General features: G+C 35.1%; 1 protein-coding gene across 3 annotated transcripts in view; it reads left to right on the top strand.

Moving 5' to 3' along the window:
• Window positions 1–12,428, top strand: part of LOC150102479 (uncharacterized) — a 547,971-nt gene that overhangs the window by 249,117 nt on the left and 286,426 nt on the right. The gene's annotated exons all lie outside the window — the stretch shown is intronic.

The following is a 12,428-nucleotide window of genomic DNA, read 5'->3' as shown; positions in this document are numbered from 1 at the left end:
CTTGACCTTAATGAACTTGAATTCTTCCAGTAAGTCGTCCTCAAGGCCTGGAGGATGAGCAGGAGCATTATCCATGACCAGCAAGACTTTGAGTGGCAATTTTTTTTCTAAACGGTATTTCTTCATTGCAGGACCGAAGACCTGGTTAATCCACTCAACGAACAAGATACGAGTGACCTAAGCCTTGCTGTTGGACCTCCACATAACGTTTAAGTGGCTCTTCTGCACCTTGCATTTCTTCAAGGCTCATGGATTTTCAGAATGATACACGAGCAGGGGCTCGAACTTGAAATCACCACTTGCATTAGCACACAGCAAGAGGGTGAGACGGTCTTTCATGGACTTGTGACTGAGCATTGCATTCTCTTCTGCTGTAATGTAGATCCTCTTTGGCATCTTTTTCCCAAAAAGCCCCGTCTCATTGCAATTAAAAACTTGCTGTGGCAGGTAACACTCGGAAACCATGTGCTTCTGGAACTCGGCAACGAATGCTTCAGCTGTCTTTGTATCCGAACTTGCAGCCTCTCTGTGCTTCACAACACTGTGGATGCCACTTCTCCTCTTAAATTTATCAAACCATCCCCTACTCACCTTGAAGCGTTCTTCATTTTCTGTAGACATACCTGGCAGTTTACTTCAGGTCAGCATACAAGGCCTTTGCCTTCTCACAGATCAAGTTCTCGGTCACAGTATCACCTGCTAGTTGCTTCTCATTTATCCACACCAAAAGCAACTTTTCTACATCTTCCAGAATATGTGGCCATTGCTTTGATACTCTCATGACTCCTTTTGCTACATCTAGCCCCCTTAGTTCTTCTTTCTTCTTTAATACTGTGCAAATCGTTGACGTAGACTTCTTATAAAATCTTGTGATGATGGCCACTTGCATACCTTGTTCGTGCTTCCCGATGATATCCTTCTTAACTTCTACCATAATCATCTCCTTCTTCTTACCGCCTTCCTTTTCAACCCTTTTCTTCATTGGGGCCATTGTCGTAGTACAGTTAATGAAGAACAGTCACTACATTTGGACACAAAATAAAAACATGCTTTACGCACACACGTGGTCACAACGTTAGCACATATGTTGACTGCACGAATGAGGTATGCCGACTGAGACCAAGCATGCAAGACGATTACCCACAATCCCGAATGGCTTGTGATCACATGACGCCCGGCAGACAAAGCATATAGGTAATACTCGTATTGCAAGACCTCGCTCGTTTATCCAGTTAAAATTTATTAAAAATTTTTGCTTGTCTTGCAAAACACTCGCAGACCAAGTTACTCACAATCCAAGGTACCACTGTATTATGATGGTTTCAATGATTAACAGTGTTAAAAATTATTGTTAACAGTTTGATAAAAAATATGTTTGCTTGTAGTATTATCATACTAGGTAAGCCAGGTTCCACTGTAAGTGGCAACTAGTTTTTATTAAGTTATATCACTGCATGCACTATTTGCTTACTTCCTATTCTCTAATGCAAGGCAAGACATAAATATGACAACTGTCTAAGGTAAATTCATGGGTGCTTTTGTAGCTTCTGATAATATTTCTTTCTTAATGCTAGGCTCAGAAAAACGATCATTATAAGTCCTTTTTTAGTTGCTGACTAGAGGAATTTTCTAAGCCTTTATTCGGCAGGTTTTCAAGTTGGTCAAACTTTGGTGTAGGCAGATAGACTTCCCGCTGAAACTTAGATTTTTAATTCTACATCTCAGAAAAACTGACTATCCAACTCTCACTATTTCACACATCAGGACCAGTTAAAGTTTAGGATCATGAGATGTTGGCATTTGTCAGCCAAGCCTTCACTCTGATGCCATCGAAATCATTGGCAGTCATGCATGCAGCTACAGATGGATACCAGCTACCTTAGAAGAATTAAAAGGTATTGGAGGATTGATTATTTATATAGGAAACTCTTGGAAAAGCCTGCAAGAAAACTTTTGCAACAATGTTTTGACACAGTGTCATTGTATGTTTATAGGGAAATTAAAAACTTGAAAGGAATCCCAAAAGATTCACAGTTGGATAACTGCGAGTAGACTTCTATACTTAGCTTATAAGGAATGTGGAGAACTGAATGAAACATATAATCCAGTATCCAGTTTTAACATTCCTGTGGTGTGTCCCATTAATAGGTATCCAATTGGATGTTGAATGAACGAGGATAAACTCAAGTTAGGAATTAGCCAACCAACTGGTAATCTATATCAGTCGAAACTCATGATAAATCAACATAATCAGAAATTATGCCAGCTGGGGAGTCACTTGATTATACAGAACCTTTGCTATATTTTTTAGGAAACCAGGGCAAATAGTGTGGAGTCAGCAATTGAAACAGTCTCAACAGAATTTAAGATAAGCACCATAAGCATATGAAGCATAAAAAGAAACAGTTGGAACAAACAAAGGAATTAATAGAAATACCATTTTGACATAATTAGAATAGGTGATATCATTCATAAATAATATGATAAACTTCTTGAATGGTAGGCAGTTTCAAATAGTGATTGGACAGTTTCAAAATGATAAATTGGACAGTTCAGCAAATTGGTAAGTACCTGCTAGATTTTTGCTCCGAATACATACTAGTCATTACTAACATATGCTATTAATGCCTTTTATTCTCCAGTGCGAACAGGCAAGGCCACTAACATCAAATTCCATTATAAAAATTATAGAATAAAGAAAAATTTTTAGTAGGTAGTATAGAACACGAACCTCCATAGCTTTCTGACCAAAGCTCTTTGGTCAGAAAGACCAGGTTTCGATTCAGTCAGTGACGTGAGGAACTTTATCTGGTCTCTTTCGACAAAAAAAAAAAGTGAGTTACCAGTCACTATGGAGGTAGGGAGTTTTTTTTTTTATTTTTTCAAGCTATTTCAGGTCTCCACTAAGTTACTTAGTGGTATTTTATACTGGACAATGAAAGTCATCACCGTAGACATTTCAACCATCCTTGTTCAAAAATGTATAGCTCACTTCCCCTCCCTTTCTACCTTAGACATTTCAACCATCCTTATTCAAAAATTTTAGACATCTCACCAGGGCCGCATTTACCATAAGGCGCATGCTGGGGCCTCACTCTATGGGGGTGGGGGGGGAGCACATTTTAAAACCTCACTCCCCACAAACAACAATATAAAAAAACAGCCTAGTTATATTTGCAAAATAAAACACTTATTTTTAAATATTAATTCGTAATATAAAAACTAGAGGCTGCTGAAATATTTGTGACACAAAAAAAGGGTTAAATATCATAGGACAGTAAAGGAAATTCCAAGCAACACAGTACTCGTAAAGACAAGCGACACATAAGTCGCTCCCCCCCCCTCCCAAAGTTAATCCGTTAACGGCTCTAAAATCGCTTCAGGGATTAATGGCAGAGGTGGGTAATTGCTGATGAAGTTTTGATCAATGAAAAATGCTGGGGTGGTCTGGCTATTTCATCCACCTCGCCTGGTAGAGAGGTTAAGTGTTGTTTGTACGCACGCATAACAACTGATAGTTTACTAAAAATAAAGAGCCAGAAGATTTCAGTTCGGCAATGCAAAATTATATAAATCAAGTGCTAAATCCAGCATTATTTCAAAGTCGAATGTAGAAACTATGAAAGATTCATACAAAATTTGACCAGAGAGCTTATGGAAATGCACCCGCCAGCATTTACGAGTTGCCCTAGCGCCGACTTGGCAACTCGTAAATGTCGATATGTTGTCTGCACTAGGGCAACTCGTAAATGCTGGAGAGTGCATTTCCATAAGCTCTCTGGTCAAATTTCGTACGAAACTTTTATAGTTTCTACATTCAGCTTTGAAATAATGCTGAATTTAATATCCACTTGATTTATATAATTTTGCATCCTCGAACTAAAGTCTTTTGTTTTTTTATTTTTAGTAAATACTTTACGCACTGACCGAGAGTTCGCTTACGAAAAATACACCTCCGACACTTCGAGTTCCTTAGTACTAAACGAGAGTTTTTGCTCTCTTAGGTTTCTTCCAAATCTAGTTCCCGGTGAGGGGAGCTTAGATTTCTGAGGGGTTTCCCTTGAGATAGCATTTTGAGTATCTAGGGAGAGTGTTTTCCACCATGGCCCAATGCTTTTTCCTGGAATATGAGTGGTTCTGCTCAGTGGTAGGGTGAGCCTGTCATTGAATGAAACCAATGTTTTAACATTCATTGAGTGAAACCATGTTTTAACCCTAGTTGGACGATCTTTTGGTCCCTCATAGGGAGTGGTCTGGGGGATCGTCTAATTTTTAGAGAGGGCTTTACTTAAAAATTGTCCCCACTGAGGGGGCTTAAGATTTCAGGTGAGTTTTGCCTTGAGAGAGCAATTTGAGTCTCTGAGGAAGTGTTTTCCGGCATGGCCCATGTGGGGTGCCTTGTCAGTGGATGCTTTTCCCTGGAATATGTGATAGGATGTGCCTGTCACTGAGTGGAACCACTGCTGCTTAGACAATCCTTCACTCACTCGTACAGAGTAGTCTGTGGGAATCGCCTAATTTTTAGAGAGGCCCTTACTTAAAAATCGGGGCTTGTCCCCGCTGCAGAGGGCTTAATATTTTGAAGCTCTGGACACTGGCGTTTTCTGACAGGGCCTGTATCGAGGCTGTGTCGGTGGGTGCTTTTCCCTGGAAAATGAGCGGTTTGCTCAGTGTTGCGGTGAGCCTGTCTTGGAGTGGAACCAACACTAAGCTGGGTGATCTTTCGGTCACTCGTAGGCAATAGTCTGGGTAATCGCCTAATATTCTTAAATAGTTGCTGATCTCTGAGGAGAACCAACCAGTTTGAAACAGCTGTCAGGCCAGTGAAATTTTATCAAAATAGACCAGCAGGAGGTCAATTCAGAGCAAGCGATCATGTCTTCTATAAAGTCCATGCTAGGGCAACTCATAAATGCTGGAGAATGTATTCCCGTAAGCTCTCGAGTAAAATTTCGTACGAAACTTTAATAGTTTCTACATTCGGCTTTGAAATAATACTGGATTTAATATCCACTTGATACTTGATTTATATAAACTGATAGTTCAGTTACCGTTATTTGGCTAGTACTTGAAATTATATACAAGTGTATATATATCTGATTATATGGTTAAGTAGTTCTCGCAGTCGGTAAGAATATATTTTTCAATCAATTTATTAGTCTTATGTTACAATTATGATAATGGTAACATGTTAGATGATTCACGACATCTTAAGTTAAACGTAACAACAGATACCACTCTACCCACAAGAAAGGAGGTAGAACAGGTAATTAAGAATCTTCCTAATAATAAATCCCCTTGTGATTATATTTCGGCTGAGCTGTTGAAAGCTTTGACTGGCAATAATAACAACTATTCAGTGGAATCGATTCAGGACATCTATAAAACAATACAATTACCTGAAATTTTTACATCTATCTGCATACCAATTCCAAAGAAGCAATGCACAAAATGCAAGGATTACAGAACTGTGAGCCTAATATCCCATGCATCTAAAATTATTTTAACCATTGTTAGCAAACTAATTGAAAGAGCTATAAGCGGTGAATTAAATGAACAACAGAAAGGCTTCAGAAGAGGAATGGGAACCATTAATGCTATTCTGGAACTAAAAAATACTAATAGAAAGATCACTTGAAAGAAATAGGAACATTTACATATGCTTCATAGACTTTCAGAAGGCTTTTGACCAGGTAAAACATAATAAAATGTTCAATATATTAGATAAATTAGACATAGAAGATCATGTACTTAAGATTATAAAAATGATTTACACCAAAAAGAAAATGCAGCTGTTTAACAATGAGACTTCTGTAGTGAAAATAAAAAGAGGAGTTAGACAAGGTTGTATCCTTTCACCAAATCTATTTAATATCTGTAGTGAGACAGTGATGAAAAAGATTGGAAAACAAAAAATAGGAATTAGTATCCATGGTATAAAATACAACAATCTTAGATATGCTGATGATACCATTCTAATAGCAGAAAACAGAAACAAATTATTCAAATTACTGCAGCTACTAATTGAAGAAGGTAAAGAATTTGGATTAGATATTAATGCAAAAAAAAAAAACAAAAATTTATGAAAATCTCAAAAGAAAGCAGATCCGAGCCAGATCCAAGGCAATCCAAAAGAATTTTATTGTTATACTGAGTAAAAGAAAGAATAAATGTGGAAGAATCACTTTACTGAATGCAGATGGTATCCTTGTGTCAGAAGCTATTAAGATTGTTCAATTAATGAGCACTCACTTTGCTAAGATATATCAACCTGGTGTATGTATATTGTGCACAGTTCTGTTACTGCATTGGAGTAAAGGTGCATGAGTAAGAGGTTGAAGAGCTGTTACATAACCTGGATAAGAATTTGGCAATTGGAACAGATGGAATATCAAAACGGATTCTAAAAGAATGTTCAGTTGAACATTCTTTTAGCATCCATTGGCTAGGTCCTTGCATGTTTGTATAAATTGAATTGCAGCTCATAAAAGATACCGCAGAATTGGAATGAATATATGATAGTTCCTTTGCGCACAGGTGGTGCAGAAATTGATGTGCACATCAGTATTTCTAGGGTGTTGGTGAAGATTTTAGAGAATTTTGTAACAACTTGCAAATAGAAATTGGTTGACAGAGAATCTATACGTACTTTGCAATGAAGAGCATGCATGTACTAAAGGAAGATCATGTTTCAGAAGCTTGCTAACATTATATTATAATGGTACTATTGAGTTAGACTAGTGCAGTGTTTCCCAAAGTTTGTTCATATTTTATAACAATCTTACAGCTCAGTTAGATAAACGGAATGGATATGCTGTGATACTGTTGGGCTTTGCAAAGGCATTTGATATCATACTACATGAAAGGATGCTGCATAAGTTAGAGAATGTAGGATTGAAATATAAGCTCTTGGCTTGGATAAGTGGATGGTTGACAGACAGGCATCAGAATCTGGAATATGGTGGATGGGAATCTGCTGAATTTAACTTACTTCAAGGATCAATCAAACTATTGTTGTTTAACTTATACATCTATGATATTGGGAAGGATCTAACAGGATCAGCTGATTTTCTGATGATGCAAGGATAGTCAGAGCAATCAGGAATGCTACTGAAATTTTTTTTCGCTTAGTTATACTATAAATTAAAGATGCCAAGAAATTATATTCTTGGTCAGTGTAAGCAAACGACGTTTACACGTGAAGTATTGGACTACTTGTATACAAGGCTGCCACGTGGATAAGAGGCATCTTTGTATAAAGTTATATTTCAACGCTCCCACAAATAGAATTTGCAAATTAAAATGAAATTAATTTCAAGAAATTTTTATTTATTTAGTATATAAATACAAGATATATGTATGTGTGCATAAAATAGAGCATCTTTAAAAAAAAAATTATTTTTTCAATTATCACAAAAAAATCACGATTCAAACCTGCTTTGATGCACCACTCATGAAGAAATACTTCAAGGCAAATTGGCCAGAGGTGTAGGTGTGTGTGTGGGGGGGGACACTTTGAACCTTTTTGAACTTTTGCAGTTAATTCTAAAATACATTCTCGAGAACTCATTTCCAAATATTGTAATATTACGAATTTTCCTCACAATTGCTGTAAGTGTTGTTAGTTGTGAGAGGAATTTTTCTAAATAAAATCGATTAAGAATTACCTACATTACTCTGAAATAGACTTCGCCAATGTCATCGACGATTTTGCTAACAGAAAAGCAAGAAAAATAACATTTTAGAATGTTGAAATTAAAGTTTTACTTCAAAAATAAACATAGTGTTTTAATTTATTTCCCTATACGTCGTTTTGACTTTTTGTAATATTTTTGATGTGTATTGAGAAGGGTGGCAAACTCAGGAACTGCCCTGGGTGACAAAAGCCCTAGCTACACTGCTGAAAGCGACTAATTGGTTGTTGAGTTAACTGTTCATTTTTTATCGCCTTACTGTTTATTTTAATTCATGCAATTCTGTGTAGTAAAGTATGAATTTACTACAGGAATAAGAGCATCATATAAAAATTTACTATTATTTATTGTCTTGAAATGGCGCCCCACCTGATCAGGCACCTATGTGACTGGCACACCCACACAGGGCGACCCTGGTAATATTGCATACAAAGCATCTGAAGGAAGGAGTATCGGCACTTATCCACAAGTTCTAGTCGCCATTCCATTGACTGGACTGAGACAGAAAGTGACATGAATCAGCTATCCGTTTAGTAATACCACCGATTCTCGAGTCTTATGAGGATAGGGATCCCATTTTTTGAAAAACAAAAAACCGGGACACAATAAATTTTGTAGAATTAAGGTTTAAGAGAAATACATTTTATTTATTAACATTATGTATTTTAAAATAAAAAAATTAAATATTTATTTGAATTTGAATTTGATTTATTAATGTAGATAACATAAATGTTTATACATACGTCAAATAAATAGAATTCTAATAACACTTAAACACAGATGACAATACTTAAACACGTAACGCTTAAATCAAACATTAATAAGTATATGAAATATAAAGACATAGAATAAAGATATAAAATGTTAATATGTCAATAAAATGGGAACTACAATGTAAATACAATAAGATGTAAAATATGAACAACACGAGCCTTATGCGTATTGTGTAGATGCATAATATCTGAAATTATATGAAAAATAAAATTTAATTTAATTTAATTTAAAAATTAAAAAAATAAAAACAAATTTATAATTAATTTTTAATATATACCTCCTCTCTTCCTTATTCTGCCTCTTCTTGTACATTATAGCTGGTCCTTGCCTGCCCCATTTTACTGCTACTTGCAGAATCATTATATTTGGTTGAAGAATGGATTTTGTGCAAGAGTTGTCGATTCTTAGATACTATATCGAAAAACTCTGAACATGACATGTTTCTGTAATGGGTTTTAACAGCATGATAGATTTAGCTGTGTACATTTGCAAGCGATTCCTTTCATTTGTCCATAACGAATTCATCAATGAAAAAATTCGTTCAATAGAAGCATTTGATCCTGGTAAGGTCAAACAAAAACTTATAATTGAAGCTATTTCACTGTAAGTAATTTGTTCCTTTTTAAAATGACCAAAGATTTCTTTCCACCTATCCTGAAGTTTACAACTGGCATTATTCCATTCATTAATTTTATACTCAATTGCATACATTTTAACATGGCTGTACTCATCAAATAAGTTCTTTTCATTTAAGTTGAAATTTGGTAAGATGGTCTTAATTTCTTTGACACATTCCATTAAATTTTCCCAAGATATGTTCAAGCAAGCCCATTCCATTTTAGTAAATACACTAAACTGATTTTGAGTCCATTCCTGAATATATTGAATTGCAGTGAAGTAGAAATCGGAGATGTTGTCTCTAAATGATGATTCAGTCATTAAACCTTCTAAACAAAGATTTTTCATTTCGATTTTCACTTCACTTTGTAAATACTTCTCATTTTCACGCAATAAAATTTTCGTAATAAGAATGTCTATCTCTTTTTTTACCTCACAACCCATAGCATCTTCTCTTTCGATTCGCTGGATTGCCTCAGAAAATATTTTCATCTGATTTTTTAAAAATAGAAGATAAATGAAAGACTTCTTATTACTGAAAAATGTATTCAAAATAGTTGGATTTATCTTGAGACAAGAAATAGGATTTAAGCCCATCGTACATTTCAATAAAACGAATTAAACATGGCTGCAGTGAAAGCCATCATGTTTTGCTATGACCTAAAATAGTCTTGTATTCAGTTTTCACAAAATCACAAAAAGATTTCAGACTTTTGACTCTGACAGTGAATTGATGAAAATGCCTGAAAACTTTACCCAAAATTGTTTGAATATCTATTGGTAAGATATCAGGAGCAGTTTGTACAGTATATGTATAATGTGAGCTGCACAACCTACACCTATTAATTTTCTGTTTAATTTGTTTTGTAATTTAGTAAAAACATTAATTTTACCTTTCCTTTTTAATCCACCAATATTTGTGTTGGTATTATCTGCCTATTATTTTATCAGTAATGTTATATTTTTGGGCAGCATTTAAAATGTGATCACAAATTACATCAGAAGTTTCTCCAGGAAGGCTAGAAAATTCTAATATTTCTGTTGAAATCCCTTTATCAACAGTGAAATACCTCGCATTGATAGGTACAATCTTAAGATCAATATGATTAGATGCATCTATGGATATGCAACAATATTTTACATTTCTCAGATCTTCCAATATTTCACTTTTTACATGTAGTGATAAGACATTGGTAATTATTATTATTTGACACCTCCAGGGAGTCCAAAGACTCGTCGAGGGAGAATGTGCCAACAGCATCGAACGAGTCCGACTACTAACCGCGCTCAAACTTACTTAACTGAGCCATTAGTAGTAGAGGCTCTACCAATTGACCAACCTAGCCTTGCACTTCGTTTATGCTCATGAAAATTTCTTATTTAAGAATTTTTTTTAAAATAGAGGACGTCCAATCCATAGATTGGAAACTGTGATTGTGTTTAACTGCATGAAAAACAAATGTAGCCTCTTGTGCAACCAACTCCATTTCTTGGCTACCTAACTTTTGATACCCAAAAAATGATGTCAATGATTGACTTGAACCTTTTGCAGACACAGCAGACTTGTGCTTTTTTATATTGATATGGTCAGTTACAGTGTGCACCCAGGATTTAATCTTGGGGGGAGAGGGGGGCGAGTTGAGTGGATAAAAATATTTTTAATACAATGAATTTGCATTAAAAATATTTTTATCCGTTCAGCTAAAATTCGTTAAATTTCATTCATTCAATAAAATTCATTAGGTGATTATAAAAATTTATTTAAAGAATAAAATCCAGTTTTCTTTTCTTTTTACAAAGCTCTTGAATTATTTCAGTCGTGGTTACATTAATCTCTCTCTGTGTGCATATATATATATATATATATATATATATATATATATATATATATATAGCAAAGCCAGTCCGTTCAATCGTGATTGTGTCATGGTAGATCTTAAATAGGTTTTTAAAAGGTGTAAGTTAGAAAATGACCTTTTACTGACGCATGTTGTTATCGGAAGCGTTGCAAATATTTTTAATAAGTTATAGATGTTAGGATATATCATTTTGTCACACTTTGAAACTGCATCAACGGCATTTTAGCATGGAGCTATTGCAAACGGTTTTTCAAATTTCTTATACCACAACTTGAATTCAGCGTTCAAAATTGCCTGGATTTGTATAAGGCAAATCACCGGCATAAAATTCACACAATTGACAAAAATCTTCCATTGCACTTGCTGTTGGAGCATCTTTTCCATTTGGTAGAAGAGAAAAAATTATATTTCAAAATGTTGCGGTGCCGATGAAACGTTCATGAAGTTGAGTCAATATTTGGTCAATAAATGGAATGAAATAGTTCTCCTGAAATACTCTTCTACAGAATCGGCTGGAACATTGGACCTTAATGTTTGTTTTGATGAAGTCCTTGGCTTTTTAATGTCAATATTAAAATTATTGGCTTTTATAATGCTTCATCATAAATATCTTTAAATGAAGAATCTGGTGTTTCACGAACGGTATTTAATTGAGCCACAACATCATCAACAAAATTTAGGACAATTAAGAGGTCACCGTCAGATTTTTGCATTATTTTAGACAATGGTAAGGTGCACGCAAATATTTTTTGCAAGCTAAATAAAGACATTATAAATCTTAAAAGATATTAATATTATAAACATCAAGTACGTCCTGTCTTTTAGGGGTATTGAAGAAATTGTGTACTTTTTTAATTATGCCAATGCAATTTCTTATTTGTCACAGATATAGCATTTCCAAGTGCCAAATTCAAACTATGTGATGCACAATGAACATATAAAGCTTGTCGATATTATTATCACATAACATCTCCAAAGACATATCGAGGAAGGGCACCTACTCAAGAACTCTCCGTCTTCACCAACCACAACTACAATCATCATCATTTACACCAACGCTGTCTACAGCTGACCACTGCCACTGGTATTTTCACAGACAATCACAAACATCCATGCCCATGGCGAGATTCGAACTCGCAGCCTTTTGGCTGGAGAGTCTGCCAACCAGGCTGGATATATAGATAAAAAATTTAATTTTGTGGATAAAAATTAAAACAAAGTTTTAATTTTATTTAACCAATAAATAATATGATAGAATTATGTTACTATTTACTTTTAATGAGATGGATAACTTCTCGACCTTGCAGAGTTGCTGGATATCTGGCTCAGTATTGATCAACTTCAGTCGAAGATCGGCACACACACTAAGACGAATTCTGTATTTTGTTTTTATTTGAAGGAGCGATGAAAATCATTTCTCGCAAAGATAGGTTGTAGAAAACTGCATGACTATTTTCGACTTCTTCAAATAATTCGAGAAATT

Source organism: Typopeltis vanoorti, chromosome 10 (assembly GCF_054136105.1).
Source record: "Typopeltis vanoorti isolate ZY-2024b chromosome 10, IOZ_Tvanoo_1.0, whole genome shotgun sequence".
Lineage (NCBI taxonomy): Eukaryota > Metazoa > Arthropoda > Arachnida > Uropygi > Thelyphonidae > Typopeltis > Typopeltis vanoorti.
This window is presented reverse-complemented; position numbering and strand designations above follow the sequence as displayed.